The following is a 17,280-nucleotide window of genomic DNA, read 5'->3' on the forward strand; positions in this document are numbered from 1 at the left end:
TAGGATGATAATTAGCATGGATGGAAGGATCAAAAAAGGGTTTTTCAGGATGGGGAAAAGATATACATGTTTGTAGCCAATAGGAAATGAGCCAGTAGAAAGGAAGAGATTGAAAATAAGTGGTAGAGTGGGAAAGGCAAACAGTGCAATCTGTTGGAAGTGACAGGATGTAATGGGATTTCTTGAGCAGTTAGAGAGTTTAGCCATAGTAAAGATCTGGGCCACTTCATCATGTGAGGTGTGGGTGAAGGAGGAAAAAGTGGTAAACACATGCCTTCTATATACTAGGTATTCCCCTGCAAAGGAATTTTAAGTATTTGAAAAACTCAAGTACATATGAAAAGGCTACCCTGGACATAGAACCTGCCCCAGGGAAAAATAATGCTAAAATACCTATGTTCACAAGCATTCATTTTGCATATGACTCAAAGGGAATAAGGGAAATTTTGCTAGATGATCACTATAATGGTCACTATAATTATATATGGCCCACCATAGAGAAAAGTCCTCCACTAAGGGAACCCTTTCCTCAACTAGCATAATATGTCACTGAGTAGATTTCCCTTTGCCATCTTCTTCCTCTAAGTTGAAAAACCTAAGGCCTGAAGCCCTGAGGTATAAACTGGAGAGGTTTTTATCAGCCTTAGGCTATGGTCTCTTCCACTACTGAAAGAGTATGGTCCCATTCCAATTGAAAGACCAAGGTAGTACTTAGCCTGGCCCTGGTGGAGACTGTCATTGTCCACTGAATAGCAAGCCCCTATACGTGAGCAGTTCAATTCCTCCAGTATAGATACCATGCCCTCTGAGGGGCCTTCCTTGCATCTGAGTGATTTGCCTTCCCTTCTGCTAAGTTTATCTACCCATTCAGAAGTCGATAAAATGCCCTGCCAGGAGCAAGCACAGCTAACCCACATGTCCAGATGAGATGCCATGCTCTTTAGTGAGTCACCTATCAGTGGTTAGACTTGTCATAATACTCATGCCTTCACCCTGCAGTGAACTTTATGAAGACTCTCCAAAGGAATAAAGGAATTAGAGGACCTGCTGTTTCAGAATTGCAAGTTTTCTTGACCATAACTTTTAAGTACTCTTCTTGCTATGACTTTTAAGTACAGTCAATTCTCAACATTAGCCTTCATTTATGACTTCAAATGTTTGCCTGAATTTATTAGTAACTTCATTGTCATGTTCGTATTGGCAAGAAACATTTGCAGCTATGCACAGTAGAGAAAAAAGAAGAAAAACGACAACAAAAATGAGAGGCATGTTTTATTCACTCTTCCATTCTAAAGAGCTCCCCCATTCATTTGTTGGATATTTTCATTTTTTACATTTAAAACTTGTTCTGTGTTAAAATTATGCCACCAAAGTGTAATACAGATTCTTTGGGCTCTAAGCCCAAGTACACAAAGTCAGTGATGTGACTTAGTGAAAAAATAAAGGTGTTATATGAACTTCTTTCCAGAATGTCTGCAACTTCTGTCAGCTGCAAGTTTGGTGTTAATGAATCAACTGTTCATTATGTCTTCTTAAAGGAGGATAGTATTCATAAAAGTATTCATGAATACACTCCAGAAAGTGCTAAAGTAACCTCTTAAGTGCATAATGATGGAATTGCAAAAAATGGAAAAGCATCTGGATTTGTGGGTAAATGAGATGGCAGAAGAATAAAACAGTATGTTCAGTATAACAACCATCCATTTAAAGGCCCAACAGATTTATAAGCATGTAACAAAGGGTCAAGAAAATGTGAAGCCTTTTGTAGCAAACCAAGGATGGGTTTAAGTTATTTTACTTTAAGGTGTAGTATTAAAAATATGAAACTTTCCTGTGCTGCTGAAGCTGGTTCTGCTGATGCTGTGATTGATGTCACATTTCAGAATAAGTTGAAATCACTGATTGAGAAAAAAGATTACCTAAACAAGTATTTAGTGCTACTGAGACCAATCTGTTTATGAAACAGGTAGGAAAGTGCACATACATAACAGATGTCATTGCCAAAGCCCCTGAGTTCAAAACTTTTAAGAATTATTGGACTCTACTATTATGTATCAATGCCAGTGACATCTTCAAGTATAAGCCACTGACAATCTAGTGAGCTCCAAATCCCAGTGTTTTGAAACAAAGAAAAAGGCAAGAATGCCAATGCATTGGCTCTGAAATAGAAAAGGGTGGATAATATTCAGAGATTTTCTGGGACTAGTATAATAACTACTCCATTCCAGACATAGAACTATATCTGCAGGGAAAGAACCCTGCATTTAAGAAAAAAAAAAAAAAAATATATATATATATATATAATTATATATATATATATATATATATATATATTTGGCTAGGTGCCATTTTGTATTCATGAATAGCTAGAAAATGTACATAAAATGTAGAAGTTGTTTCATGACATCCAAAAACACATCTTTGATCCAGTCTGTGAATCAGGTGATCATGGAAGGCTTCAAGTCCCATTACATCAGGGAAATCTACCATCACATCTATGACTGCTTGTAACTAAAACCAAAAACCACCATGATGGATTTCTGGAAAAATGTTATTGTGTTTCAAGTCATCAACAACATTAATGTAGCCTGGGGAAATGTTTGATAGGCTGCTCTGAATGACTTCTGGGGAAAATGAATGTCCTACTTGTATTTGGAATTTTGAAGAATTTAAAGGTGTTCAGAGAAGAGAATGTCAAAAAAAATCATGTCTAGATTATACCATTGGAGGCAAAGTGTTCAAGGATATGTGAGAGAAAGATATTGCAGACTCCTTGTAAGAACAAACTCAGGCTGATGAATAGGAAGTTAGACATGGTAAATCAGGAAGTTCTTAAGGACAATGAATATAATGATGATGAAAAAGCTCCTAGAATTGTGCCATTCACACTTTTTTTTTCATTTTTCAAATAGTTTATTAACTTCTTATTTACATCAATCAAATTTTCTCCCCGTTTTTCCCTTACCCACTGTCCCAAAATAGCAGACCCACAGAATATCCCCTCCTCCAATCTGCTGTCTCCGATATATTCTCCCATACACTTTCTACTTTTCCAGTAGGGCATGGTGGATCTCTATGCCCCAGTGCCTGTATATCTTATTTCCCAATTACATGTAAAAGAGTATTAATAATAGTATATATATATATATACATACATGTATACATACAAACACATATATACATACATACACATATATGTATATATATTTATTTAAACATTTGATTTTAAATCTTTGAAATCCAGATTCATTCCCTTCCTCCCTTGTCACCCACCCTTACTGGGAACACAAGCAGTTCAATATACGTTGTACATGTGTGGCTAATGCAAAACAATAACATAGCATATATATATATATACATACACACACACACACACACACACACACATATATATATATATATATTGTAAAAGATTGACTATATTTCCCTCCCTCCTATCCCACCTCCCACTCATTCTATTCTCTACTTTGATCCTGTCCCTTTTCAAAAGTGGGTGCTTCAAACTTCCCTCCCCTCCAGCCGGTCCTCCATTCCATCATCCCCCCTCATTCCCTTAGCCCCTACTCTCCTATGGGGTGAGATACCCTATTTAGTGTGTATAGAGTTCCCTCCTCAAGCCAAATTCAATGGGAATAATGTTAACCCATTCCTTTTTGCTTTCCTATTCTTCCCCTCCATTGTAACCATTTTCCCTTGCCTCTTCTATATGAGATAGCTTACCCCATTCTGTCTCTCTCCATCTCCTCTTATTATATTCCTATTTCACCTCTTAATTTCACCTTTGAAGTATCATCCCTTCCTGTTAAATTGGTCCTGTGTGCTCTATGTATAACTGTAAACATATACACACATTCACATATGTATTCATATGCCCATATATCCTCATATGTAGATATATATATATATATATATTTCTATTCCCTACAACAATTTTCATAACGAGAAAAGTTTCATAAGTTATAATTATTGTTTTTCCATGTAGGAATGTTAATAGTTTAACTTGGATAAGTTCCTTATGATTTCTTTTCCCTGTTTACCTTCTCATGCTTCTCTTGTTTCTTGTATATGAATGTCACATTTTCTATTCAACTCTGGTTTTTTCAGCAAGAATTCTTGAAAGTCCTCTATTCCACTGAATGACCATATTTTCCCCTGAAACATGATACTCAGTTTTGCTGGGTAGGTGATTATTGGTTTTAATTCCAGCTCCTTTGACCTCCAGAATATCATATTCCAAGCCCTTAGATCCCTCAGTGTAGAAGATGCCATATCCTGGGTTATCCTGATTGTGTTTCCACAATATTCAAATTATTTATTCCTGGTTGCATGTAATATTCTCTCCTTAATCTTGGAATTCCAGAACCTGGGTATAATATTCCTAGGAGTTTTCTTTTAGGGATCTTTTTCAGGAGGTGATCAGTGGATTCTTTCAACCTCTATTTTGCCCTCATTCTAAAACATCAGGGCAGTTTTCTTTGACAATTTCCTGGAGGATGATTTCTAGGTTCTTACTTTGATCATGGCTTTCAGGTAGTCCAATAATTTTTAAATTATCTTTCTTGCAACTATTTTCCAGGTCAGTGGTTTTTCCAATGAGATATTTTCATTGCCTTCTATTCTTTCATTTGTTTGGATCTGTTTAACAGCATCTTGATTTCTCATAAAGTCATTAGCTTCCTTTTGCTCCAATCTAATTCTGAAGCAATGATTCTCCTCCTTGAGCTTTTGAGATTCTTTTTCCCTCTGGCAAATTCGGCTTTTTAAGGCATCCTCATTGCCTTTTTGAGCCTCTTTTGCCATTTGAGTTAGTCTATTTTTAAGCTGTAATTGTCCTTACTCAGGCTCTTGACTCTCATTTCATAATTTTCTTACATCATTCTCATTTCTCTTTCCAATTTTTCCTCCACTTCTCTTATCTGCTTCTTAAGGCCCTCTATGGCCTGTCACCAGCTCGTATTTTCCTTTGAAGCTTTTGGTGCAGGAGTTCTGACTTCACTGTCTTCCTCCTGTTCCATGCTTTGCTCCTTTTTGTCCCCAAAATAGGAGTCTAATGTTAAAATCTTCTGTCTGCTTTGTTTCCTTTGCCTGGTCATGTCACCCCTCAGTCACTTGACCCCTGGGCTTTTTGCCACAGTATGACTCTGCCACCAGACAGGGGAGCTTTTGTTCCAAATACTGAGGTTTGCTCAGCTGCCAGAAGTATTAGATGGGTGCCCTCTCTGAGGTCTCAACATGCTCTGGCAAACTGGTCACACACCCTAGGACCTCTGCTCTAGCCTGCAATCCTCATCCAAGCAGGTTAAAGCTTGAGCAATTACTCCTCAGACTTGTCACTTGGTTCCCCTAAAGTCTTCAGGCCAGCAGTAGAAGCTGCCACATGGCACTGGCTGGCTGTGCCAATGTCTCAGTGGCTTCTTGCTCTGGGGGAAAAAGCTGAGGCACTCCCACTTACTGGGTCCCAAAATCCAGATTGCACTGACCTATCACTTTGTCCTTCATATCTATGTGTTGCTAAATCTGGAAACAGCCACAGCTGCTGCTAATCCGGAGTCCCTTTGGCTGGCGGCTGGTCAGACCTGCCCTGGGGCCCTGGTGCTAAAACCTCTGGCTCACCCAGGGCTGCGCTTGGCTCGCAGTGTGCTGTGCTGGCTGATTCCTGCAGAGCTGTCCTCCGTGGGAGGTTAGCTTCTCTGTTTCATTTTGTGAGTTCTACAGCTCCAAAATTTGTTCAGAGTCCTCTTTTTACATTGATTGGGGAAGGTGCAAGCCAGAGTTGCTTGGAGGTCCTGCTTCTACTCCGCCATCTTGATTTGCCCCTTGAGTAGCCACTCACACTTTCAAAACTTGAAAGGTGGCTTGACATAATCCACCAAATGACTAGAGACATCAAAGCTGTTGATCACTTCATTGATCAAAGCCTCACAATTGTTTACATCAACTCACCCTTGTAATGCTCCCATACTCCAAGAGCTTCAAGGTTGTCAATCAGGCCTGAAATAGACTTTACTGATGGATTATTTCAAGCTAGTTTGCCTATGATCTCCAGAACCATCTACCAGCTATAAAGGATAGAATATCAGAAGTGATGTTGATACCTTGCAAGTCTCAACATCTTCCAGCAACAGTGATTAAAGGTCCAAGAAAACTCTGCTTTGGCTTTTAGAGGGCAAACAAGGTAAAGAGATTTACAGTAGAATAGGATACAGTATAAAGCCCTCATACCACCATGAGACACAGTGCAAAGTATTAAAAAATGTTTTAGTTTTAAGAATTTTATTTGGGGCAGAGCCAAGATGGCAGAGTAGAAACAGTACTTCGATGCGGCTCCTCCTTCCACCTCCAATTCATGTAAAAAATGACTCTAAAATCTTTATAGCTATAGAACCCACAAAATGACACAGAGAAGCTAACGTCCCACTGAACACAGCCTGGCAGGCTGGCAGGAAGTGGCCAGCTCAGCACTATGGCAGCTAAGCCCAGCCCCTCAAGAGCCCAAAGTTTTAGCCTCTGGGCGGCCACAACTAGCCACCAGTTGAAGGGACTTCAAATCACCAGCAGCTGTGGTGGTTTCCGAAATTATCAGCCCATAGTTCATAAGGACAAAGTGAGAGGTCAGTGCAGTGTGGATTTGGGGGACCAGGAATCTGAGAGTGAGGTCAGGCCTTGACCCCCTATAGGGAGAAGCAACTGAGGCATGGTGGTTGTGCAGCCACCGCCACATGACTACTTCAGAGCTCCTGGCCTGCATATTGTAGGGGGACCAAGCAACCAGTCTGAGCTCTTAATTTGACTGGCTTGGATTTGGATTGTGGTCTAGGGTACAGGTCCTGAGGTGCATGACCAATATGCCAGAGCATGTGGAGTCTTCAAAGAGGGCAACTAAATAATAGCACCAAGAGCTGAGGAAATGCCAGCTCTTTGGGACAAAGCTTCCCTTTCTGGTAGAGTTGTACTGTAGCAAAAACCTCAAAAGTCAAGTAATTGAGTGGCAACATTAGCAAGCAAAGGAAGCAAAGAAAGCACAGCAATCTGACTCTACACTGCTATTTTGGGTACAAAAAGATCAAAGCATAGAATAGGAGGAAGACAGTTAAGTCAGAACTGCTGCACCAAAACTTCCAAGAAAAATATGAGTTGGTTACAGGCCATAGAGGAGCTTAAGAAGGATTTTTAAAACCAAATAAGAGAAATGGAGGAAAAATTGGGAATAGAAATGAGAATGAGGCATGAAAATTATGAAATGATAGTCAACAACCTCACTGAAGAAAATAACACATTAAAAAATAGACTGACTCAAATGGCAAAAGAGGCTCAAAAATCCAGTAAGGAGAAGAATGCCTTAAAAAGCTATATTTGCCAGATGGAAAAAGAATCTCAAAAGCTCACTGAAGAGAATCATTCCTTCAGAATTAGGTTGGAGCAAATGGAAGCTAGTGACTTTATGAGAAGTCAAAATACTATTTAAGAGATTCAAACAAATGAAAAAATAGAAGGCAATGTGAAATATCTCACTGGGAAAACCACTTACCTGGAAAATAGACCTAGGAGAGATAATTTAAAAATTATTGGACTACCTGAAAGCCATGATCAAAGTAAGAACATAGAAATCATCCTTCAAGAAATTCTCAGGGAAAATTGCCCTGATGTTTTACAACCAGAGGGTAAAATAGAGGTTGAAAGAATCCACCGATCACCTCATGAAAAATATCACAAAAAGAAAACTCCTAGGTATATTATAGCCAGGTTCCTGGAGTTCCCAGATCAAGGAGAAAATATTACAAGCAGCCAAGAAGAAACAATTTGAATATTGTGTAAACACAATCAGGATAACACAAGTTCTGGTAGCTTCTGCACTGATGGATGAAAGGGCTTGGAATATGATATTGCAGAGGTCAAAGGAGCTGGGATTAAAACCAATTATCACTTACCTAGCAAAACTGAGTATGATGTTTCTGGGGAAAATATGATCATTCAATGGAATAGCAGACTTTCAAGCATTCATGCTGAAAAAAACAGAGTTGAATGGAAAATGTTACATTCACATACAAGAAACAAGAAAAGCATGAGAGGGTAAACAGGAAACAGAAATCATAACCAACTTATGAAAGTTGAACTATATCCATTCCTACATGGAAATATGACAATTGTAACTTATGAAACTTTTATCAGTATGACAATAGTTGAAGGGAATAGAAATGTGTGTGTATGTATTTATGTATACATACATATATATGTCTATATAGGAGTGTAAATTGGCATATGAATACATATGTGAATATGTGTATGTATGTGTACAGGAATACATAGACAGAGGGCATAGAATCAATTTAATAGGAAGGGGTGATACTTAAAAGGTGAAATTAAGAAGTGAGAGAGGAATATAATGAGAGGAGATGGGGAGAGACAGAATGGGGTAAATTATGTCATGTAGAAGAAATAAGGTTAAACTGCTACAATGGAGGGTAAGAACAGGAAGGCAAAAGGGAATTAGTCAACCTTGTTCTCATTGAATTTGGTATTCACACTGAATAGTGTGTCTCACCCTATAGGAGAGTAGGGGGGAAGGGGATGGGAGGGGGGGTGATGGAAGGGAAAGAAGGCTGGGGGGGAGGGAAGTTGGAAGCACCCACTTTTGAAAAGGGACAGGATCAAATAGAGAATAGAACAAGTTGTGGGTGTGATAGGATGGAGGGAAATGTAGTCAGTCTTTCCCAATATATCCACTATGGAAATCTTTTGCATAGCTACACATGTAAAACCTCTGTTGAATTGCTTATCTTCCCAGTGAGTATGGGTGATGAGGGAGGAAGGGAAAGAATCTGGAATTCAGAGGTTTCAAATGAAATGTTTATATATGTATATGTGTATATATATATATATATATATATATATATATATGTGTGTGTGTGTGTGTGTGTGTGTGTGTGTGTGTGTGTGTATTATCATCATTATTATTATTTTACATGTAACTAGGAGATGAGATATACAGGCACTGGGGCATAGAGATCCACCATGCCCTACTGGAAAAGTTGGAGGGGGAATGGGGAAGATTTGGGAGAGACCAGATTGGGGAGGTGATATTCAGTGGGATCACTTTGGGTGGTGGGTAGGGGGAAAATGAGGAGAAAATTTGTAACTCAAAATCTTGTGGAAATGAATGATGTAAACTAAAAATAAACATAAACTTTAATTTAAAAAAGAATTCCAAAAAAAGATTATATTTGCTATAGTTATGCTATATATGATATTTCATGTCTTACAAAAAGTGAATATTGTCTGATATTAATGCTTTTTTTAATTCATATATTAGGACAAAGATCACAAAGTCCTAGGGAATTACTGATGAGGAAAAATATTTTCCAATTTATCAATATTATATTTTGTACTGCATTTTATGGATTATTTCATGGTTACTCTGTTAGGAAAGGTATATACAGAGTTAGTGTTTTGTTATAATGGGTTGTATAGACAACTAAGCCTACCCACCCCCATATTCCCAGGAGCTTGGCTTGGGTATGTACACACAATCTGGAGTGTACAGAAAGAAAGCTGAGACTGAGCCTGTGCTGCTGTTGCCCTCCCCATGGCTGCCTGTACCAGGGAGTTGCCAAAGGCCAGAACTAGGGTCCAGGCGTGGTTGGGCTAGAGACATTGGAGCACCTTACGCTGAGATTCCAGGCCTTTTGCATGAAGATGGAAGTTCCTATGCCCAGCACGACAGGCTTCAGGGTTGGGTAACCATAAGCCCACTTTCCTGGAGATGGATTTCTAATCTGGTTCCACATCAAACTGCTTTACAAACTTATCCAGCAATTCACCAAATATGACCAGTGGGAGTACAACAGTCAGGAGACCTTGAGATTCCCATAGCCAAGGGTTTCCTCTTATCCATGCTAGGAATGGTGCAGAAACTGGTCCAGTAACTGCAATGGCCAATGAGAAGTTGTTCCTCTCTGGAGGTGTCTGGGAAGGTGCCAACAACCTGGGTGAGCTGAATATATATATATATATATGCTAAGGGCAGCTTCAGAACAGCTGAATATATATGCTCCATATATGACATGAACTTAACTCTGCTGGTGTCAGCCCTTAAGCTGCATGACCACATCAACCTGTGACACTGAGCGTGTGCTACTTGGCTCTGTGCTGCTCTTGGCCCAGACTTCAACTCTTTAATGAAGGCACAGTCAGCAAGTAGAAAGACTGCTGTACCCTTGTGGACTACATCAATAGATTCACAGATTACTTATTCTCTCTTACCAAAGTAGCTGATTGGTGTTATGATTCCATCAGCATCATTCTCTCTGAGATACAGAAGAAGCCCAAAGCAAGGCATGCCCAAAGTGGAGAAAGTCAAGGATGGGACAATCCTTGGGGTGGCAGCAGTCCCAGTGGTATCTTTCAAAGGCTGGCCTGCAATGGCCCAGAGATTCCTCATTAAGAATCACTTCTAGGATGGGAAGATCACTGAAGAATCCATTGGTGGATTTTATGTAGTCTCTGCTTGCTCCTGCTGAGACAAAAAGAATGAGTGGAGGTTGTCCTTTGCCAGGAGTGAAGTCCAGCTTAAGAAATGCATTTCCAGTAGCCTCATGAAAGCCTACGAGGTTTTCAAGGTCATCATCGTCAAACTCCTCTCCCAACCCGAAGTCATTAACCCATATCACCTGTAGATCATCATGCTCTGGGCTCAGGTTCCCTGCCAATTACTTGACCCAGGAAGACTATGTGGTACATTTTTTACTGGGCCTCATCAAAGACCTCCAGGACTGCCTGGTGAACAAGATGTGCCCCAACTGCTCTATCCCTCAGTGCCACATACTGGAGCACCTGTGTGAGGAGACAGTTATGCACCATATACAGAAGCTCTCCTCAGTGTACTCCGACCCTGCTGAGCATCTGCACACTACCACCTAGCACATCAAAGGAGTCAACCACATGACCCTCAAGTTGCAGTGGTCAGGAAGCACCACCAGCATCCCCCCCCCCCGTCCAGTCTGACCCCAACCAGTCTAATGATGGGTTAGCCAAAAACTATAGCAGCTAGTGACTTGAGAACCCATGGAAATATATCTCCCTCTTTATGAACTCCAGTGATGTCACCAGGTCTCATTTCAGAATGAAAGATAAAATTTTCTGAGCTTTTTGGCTGACTTTTTTCTGGTTTTGATCCTAAGATTTCTGTGTGTGTGTGTGTGTGTGTGTGTGTGTGCATGCGTGAGTGTGTTCTGTTTTTTATGCATCCAGCATAAGTTATATCTGTTGAGAACAGAATCTGTTTAAAATGAGATTCCTGGATCTTCAGGGTGGTGCAGTTTCTACAATAGGACATTAATCTCTCACATTCAGACTTTATTTTTTTCTCTTCCTCCTTTGTAACTGTCATGTTGATGCTGTGTTGGGGTGCTGGTCACAGTTTCATTCTGGTTCTTTAAAGGAGGACTAGAGTCAGCAACATCTGTGATCCTTGCCCCAAAGGTTCATTGGTGTGAGACTTTCTCTTTATTGGTGCAAATAGAAGATTGCTACACATCCAAGCAAGTTAATAAGTATTAAATTATGTTTAGTGGGGTGATGTTTGGTCCTGTGATTTCAAAACACACATAAAGAATACTTTCAAGGGAAAATTCAACAGAAAGTAGGCAGAAAGGAATTTTACTCTTTTATATTTTCATCACAGAAGGAGTTCTTATTTTCGCCTCTTCTTTCCACTTCATTTTCCACCTGGATTATTATTTTTTCTTCAGTGTTTTAAGCTTCATTTCACAAATATGCATTTAAAATGGTAGAATAGATGTGAATTAAACAGATTTATGGACAATCAATTGCTTATTTTTTAGGAAATGTATTCCTCCCGAAATGTCAAATCATTGAGCTATGTAAAAGATTGAACCTGTCCATTCTAATGCCTTGTTTTTAATCCCTGTGTTTCTCTTCAACTATGCCATTCCATCTCTGCTAAAGAAAATGATATAAAAGGTATACATTGGGTCCCTTTATTCCTTGCATTAGTAGCATATATTCATTGGCAAGTCAATTCATCTCCTATCTCTACTGATGTTCCCGTTTGCATAGAGCAAGTGATAAGTTGTCAGAGGAAAAAATAACCTATAAATATCTTTAAAGCAGGCTAACTCTTGGTTCAAATGTCATTTATATTTTTCTAAGAATAAAAGTGCTTGAAATGAAGGCCAGAATATAATTTAGTGGGAAAAAGAAGTGTCTCATTATTAGTGAGTTTAGGGCCAAGGTTGTTGTTGTTTGAGGGGCGGGGGGAGGGGGGAGGAATCCAGGCCTATTATTTCATTGTTGTAGGTAACTCTCAGAGTGAAAACTTCTATCAATATGAATAAGCAACTCTCCTCCTATTTATAGTTTTAGAGAATTGCCTAGGGGATTATAAAGCCAATCATGAGCAGCTCTCCTGAGGACTGCTGCTGTGAATAACTTTAAGAATCTAACCCGAAAGTATAGTGAACTCTCTATTTATTCAGCAATAAACTAAATAATAACATTCTAGAAAATAAAGTGCAGCATACACAACATATAACATAACAACCTATTACTTAGTTGGCCACATAGTCTTAAACATCCACCCCTAGGTCACAGTAATTCACAATCTCCTCAGTCAATACAGAGTGTCCAAGTAGAGTCTTTTTTCATCTTGACTCCAGGATAGCTTTCAATCATCCTTAAACCAATCATCCTTAAGGGGTAGCAGACCATCTACCCCTAGGTCACAGTAAATCACAATGTCATCAGTCAGTAGAGAGTATCCAAGTAATGCCCTCTTTCATCTTAACTCAAGGCTGAATTCCAAATCCCAGAAAAAATCCTCTTCTACAGGCTGACTTCTGTCAACTCTTGCCTGGATTTACCCAACTCTTGCAGTGATTCGCATGCAGGCAGCCTTCCTAGCTGTTGCCTGGATTCACACATAGGCAGCTCTACACTCTTGTTCCATATCGCAGCTCATAGGAACAGCTCCACTCCAAGTTCTTCACAGCTTCTGTTTTAGGAAAACAAAGCTCAACAGGGTTACAACAATATTTACACACATTAAGCTTTACAGAGCTACAACAACACATCACTGGCACTGTCATCTGAATTGACTTTCTGTCTAACAAAATAACACAAATCAACAGACAAGGCTTCTCTCTGAGAAATCAAATGTGAATCAATAGTAAAGTCTTCTTTCAGGACTTCTGTCTAGGAACAACATACAGGGTCCTTCTGTCTAACATAACAAACAAGACTTTTGTCTCATAGAACAACAGAGTGCTACAGAGTGCCAACATCACAAACATTCTGTTTCTCAGTTCTCAGAAAGTAACACAGATCATCAGAGGACCAAAATCATAAGCATTCTCTCTCATTTCTGTCTGCTCCCAACTCTGCCCAAGCTTTTGTCTGTTCTGCTCCTTCCTGTACCACCCTTCCTATTCTACTCTTTTGGTAAGCTTTTGCTACCATGGGTCCTTTTTGATTATGTTAGTCCTATTAAGGGCAGGGAAGATCTTCAGATTCCCTTAGGCCTATTAAGGGCAACACAATGCATACTGTTTCCAAGAAAGACTCTTCATACAATCAAAGGTGAGGTTCAAAGGCAATAGAATAACTAATTTAAGCAGATTACTACTTTGTTTGCCATTATAGGGATGGAAAAGTTAAGGGAGTTATCTGGATTCAAAAAACCAATATATGTAACAGGGAAGGATTTGAATCACTTTTTGCCACAGAGCAAGCCTTACAGATTCCGAAGACAACTGTTTATCCACGGTGCCATGCATCCAACATTGGAAATTATGGCACATTATTTTTACTTTTAGGATATCTAATTTCACATGGAGTAAGATACCTCTTTCCATTTCAGGTCAAAAACTCAATCTTAGTAAATGATTTCCCAAAAGTAAACATGGGGGGTAGGTGAAATTTTCAGTGTTGGGGGACGATTATTACTTATTGTCTGTCTTCTAGTACTGAGTCCCTTTGAACTTAGCTAAGCAGGTCCTCTAGCAATTTCCTTTTCCAATGCCTTATCCCATGGAGGTGACTTTGACTTTGTCAAGGCAACGTCTGAGAATGAGAGCCTCTAGTATGTTCTAATCAGTTATAAAACCCTTGAATATATTCTAACCTTGGACTGTAACTCTGTTCTGAAAACAAGCTTAGGTAAGTTTGGAAAGGCTCATCCATAAAAAATTACAATTCTTCAATGATTTTTTAGGACAGTTTATAGGACTTTTTTAGGACAGATAGGATGTATCTTATAAAGACAGTTTGCTGACATGTATGAGAGTTAAAATCTATATAAGTGGAGGGCATATATACATCATTAGAAACAGAAATCATTACTTATTAAAATTTTATAATTTTTTTATTAAGAGAAACATTTTTCATAATGATTCCATGTTGGTAAAATTTAAAGTTAAAAATAATTTTTAAAAACCCATCAAATTAGATATATGTGTCAATTAGTTTTCTCTGATCCAGTAATCATGGCAAAAGTGGTGGTTGATTTGCAGTGGATGACCTTGGAATCTTTGATGGCCAATCGAGCCTGAATGCTTTGCAACACTTCCGTCAGCTGCCTTCATGGCTGTTGGAACAAATAGTTCTCATCCACCCATGCCAGCATAGGAAGTCTTCACATGCTTGGGGCAGACACCCCACTAAATTGCCATGGATTTGAGGGGTCTGAGACCTTTTTGTTACCCTCAAAAAAGAGCTTACCAGGGTATGGCCATTGGCCATGCTACAGCTGCTTGGAGCCACAGGTGAGAGGTAGATCAGGTGGACACCAAAAGTGCAAAGTAAACCTGAAACGGATCAGTAGCCTTCACATTGGAAATACTAGTCTTCCCTGAACATACCCTCCACTCCATGGGAAAAATGAGATAGTAAGAAAGCTCTCTTACTTTGCCAGGAATCCTTGCCTTCAGTGAATAAATTGCATAAAGCTTTCTGATGGGTCAAATGGCTTAAGCATAATGTGCAGGCTTTCACCAAAGGGCATTTGGGTCTCATGAGTAGAGTTGAGGAAATGCTTGCTAATTTAAAAACAGATTTTTAAAATATCATTTTTACGTCACCTTAATTTCCTCCCTGTATTCCTTCCCCTCCACTTCCAAGAGAATTATCCTTTCTAACAAATATATACTTTTAACAAAAAGGAACAGAAAACGGGTTTTTTTTTGGCAGAAACCAGTAAACATGTAAGAAATTCTAATGTTAAATATGATGAAGAAATATTTATATAAAACTTTGATTATTTCTATTTTCAATCCCTCCATATGAATGTACCTCCCACATCTACCCTTAACTATACTAAACGTGAAAGCAGAGTTTAGTCTGCTTTTGCTTACATGGTATTATATGGAAGGCAGGAGTGGAGGAAAAAGGGCCTTTCTAGCCACCTCCACAGAGAAGTAGAGGGGCTCTCTCTGCCATCCCTTCACTTCTGCTTCTTAGAGGAGAACAATGTTCCACTTAGAGAGCTGACTGACATAATTTTATTCACTTTGATGTCTCTTCTCACTGTCAGTTAAGATTTTTTATAAATGACATGAGCAAGACCTTTTCAAATAGAAGCCTCTTCCTAGGGGAAAAAAAAAGCAGGTCATGTAAAACTACTTAGAATTCATTTCAAACTTGAGGCTATGAACTGTTAGGAAGCCAATTAGTTCAACTAGTTCCTCTTTATGCTAAATCAAGATGACCACAGCATGCAGCAAGATTTGACAATGAAACATTTTTGTGAGGTGTCAGGATTGTTTGTGCTACTGAGGCCATCACTTCAATTCTTCTAAAACAGCATGCTTGATGATTAAGAGAGAGAAAAGACCTGAGAGTATGTTTCTGCTGTCCCTACTGTTTTGTTTTCTAACTTAGAGCAGACAACTGAAAGTTTGTATGACTTAAGTTCTATATTGGAGACATAAAGATAATAAAGTTATGACATCATGAGACTACGAGCATGTAAAACATTTCTCCCAAAAAAATTATTATATTGAGGCAGCGCCTTTGATTGACACAAATATTTTTTTTCCTCACTTCAGGAAGATGTAGTCACTAACAGTTATGCCCATCTATCAGTGAATCTTTTATGATGTAAACATATGCATTAGAAACTCTTTTGAAGGATAACATTTAAAGCTCTGTTTGCTTCAACAGATTGTGAGTGTGTGTGTATTGTGCATATGAGTGTGTGGTAAGGAAAGTAAAAAATGAACATTGAGAGATCTTGTATCTCTGGACCTTTCCAGTATGATTTATGATGTTGTATATTAATATTTACAAAACCCTCTATATTTCCTTATTACACATAGATTAGTAAAACCTTGCTATGTATGTGGATCATTCTCATTAAGCCCTTTTAAAGTGCAGAAAACTATCATATCAAATGTGAGCTATTGATGCTCTTTGAGTTGTTTTTGAGATAGTATTAATACTCTTACTCAAATGGATTGGTGATTCTTAATTTCATAATTCTCTACAATAATAGAGAATTGAACTCACCTATGCCTATCTATCCTGTGTGTTTCATCCATGTGTCATAGAAGTTTAATGTCAGATCTACCCAATATATTTGAGGCTTTCCTTGCTTTCTCTCAACATTATAAGAGTACCATTGGAGGCATCTGGTTATTCAACCATCATACATCATCTAGGTCATGTGATTTTTGTCATAAAACTTTTTGACATTATTTAACTCCTGTTCTTCTTCAAAGTTTTTCACTGAATATATGGTTTAACTTGTTGATAAACACTCAGCATCCTGACACTTCCTTCTATACAATACTCAACTTTATTATCTTCAGAGGCAATGATGTTCCAGGTCTTGCTGTTATATTGCACCACTAGTAAAATACTTGTTTTGAAAAGAGAAGTTTTGCTCTTATGGAAAGGTATGGCAATATGGCATATCCATTAAGATAAGTATTGACATCTAAGCAATGGGCATTCTCCATCTCTTTGGTCTTTTTCTGTGTGTATGTTCACATTCACTTGTACATCTTTAGTAGGCTGAACAACTGATTATGATATTTTTGGTGATGAAAACCCATAAACCAACAGAAAATGAAAAATATACCTCAGTTCTGTTGAGCTCCTATGTACTTTTAGAGAAATTTTTGTCAGAAAAGTTGGTAGACAGTAATAAAAATCAGATTTTTAGAATGTTAACAATCAATGACCAAAGAGTAGACCTATTGCTAAAGAAGTTTAAATATGTTAATATTGAGTCTGTTGATAGAAATCAAACAAGGAGAAAGTAGTAAG

At 38.6% G+C, this 17,280-nt stretch overlaps 1 pseudogene; it reads left to right on the forward strand.

Moving 5' to 3' along the window:
- The first annotated feature begins 9,928 nt into the window (after positions 1-9,928).
- Positions 9,929-11,140, forward strand: LOC138143228 (nucleotidyltransferase MB21D2-like; annotated as a pseudogene).
- The last annotated feature ends 6,140 nt before the right edge of the window (positions 11,141-17,280 follow it).

The sequence above is a fragment of the Petaurus breviceps genome, unplaced genomic scaffold, assembly GCF_028583685.1.
Source record: "Petaurus breviceps papuanus isolate PSGF00001 unplaced genomic scaffold, PetGlider_PUasm1.0 90633, whole genome shotgun sequence".
In the NCBI taxonomy this organism is placed as follows: domain Eukaryota; kingdom Metazoa; phylum Chordata; class Mammalia; order Diprotodontia; family Petauridae; genus Petaurus; species Petaurus breviceps.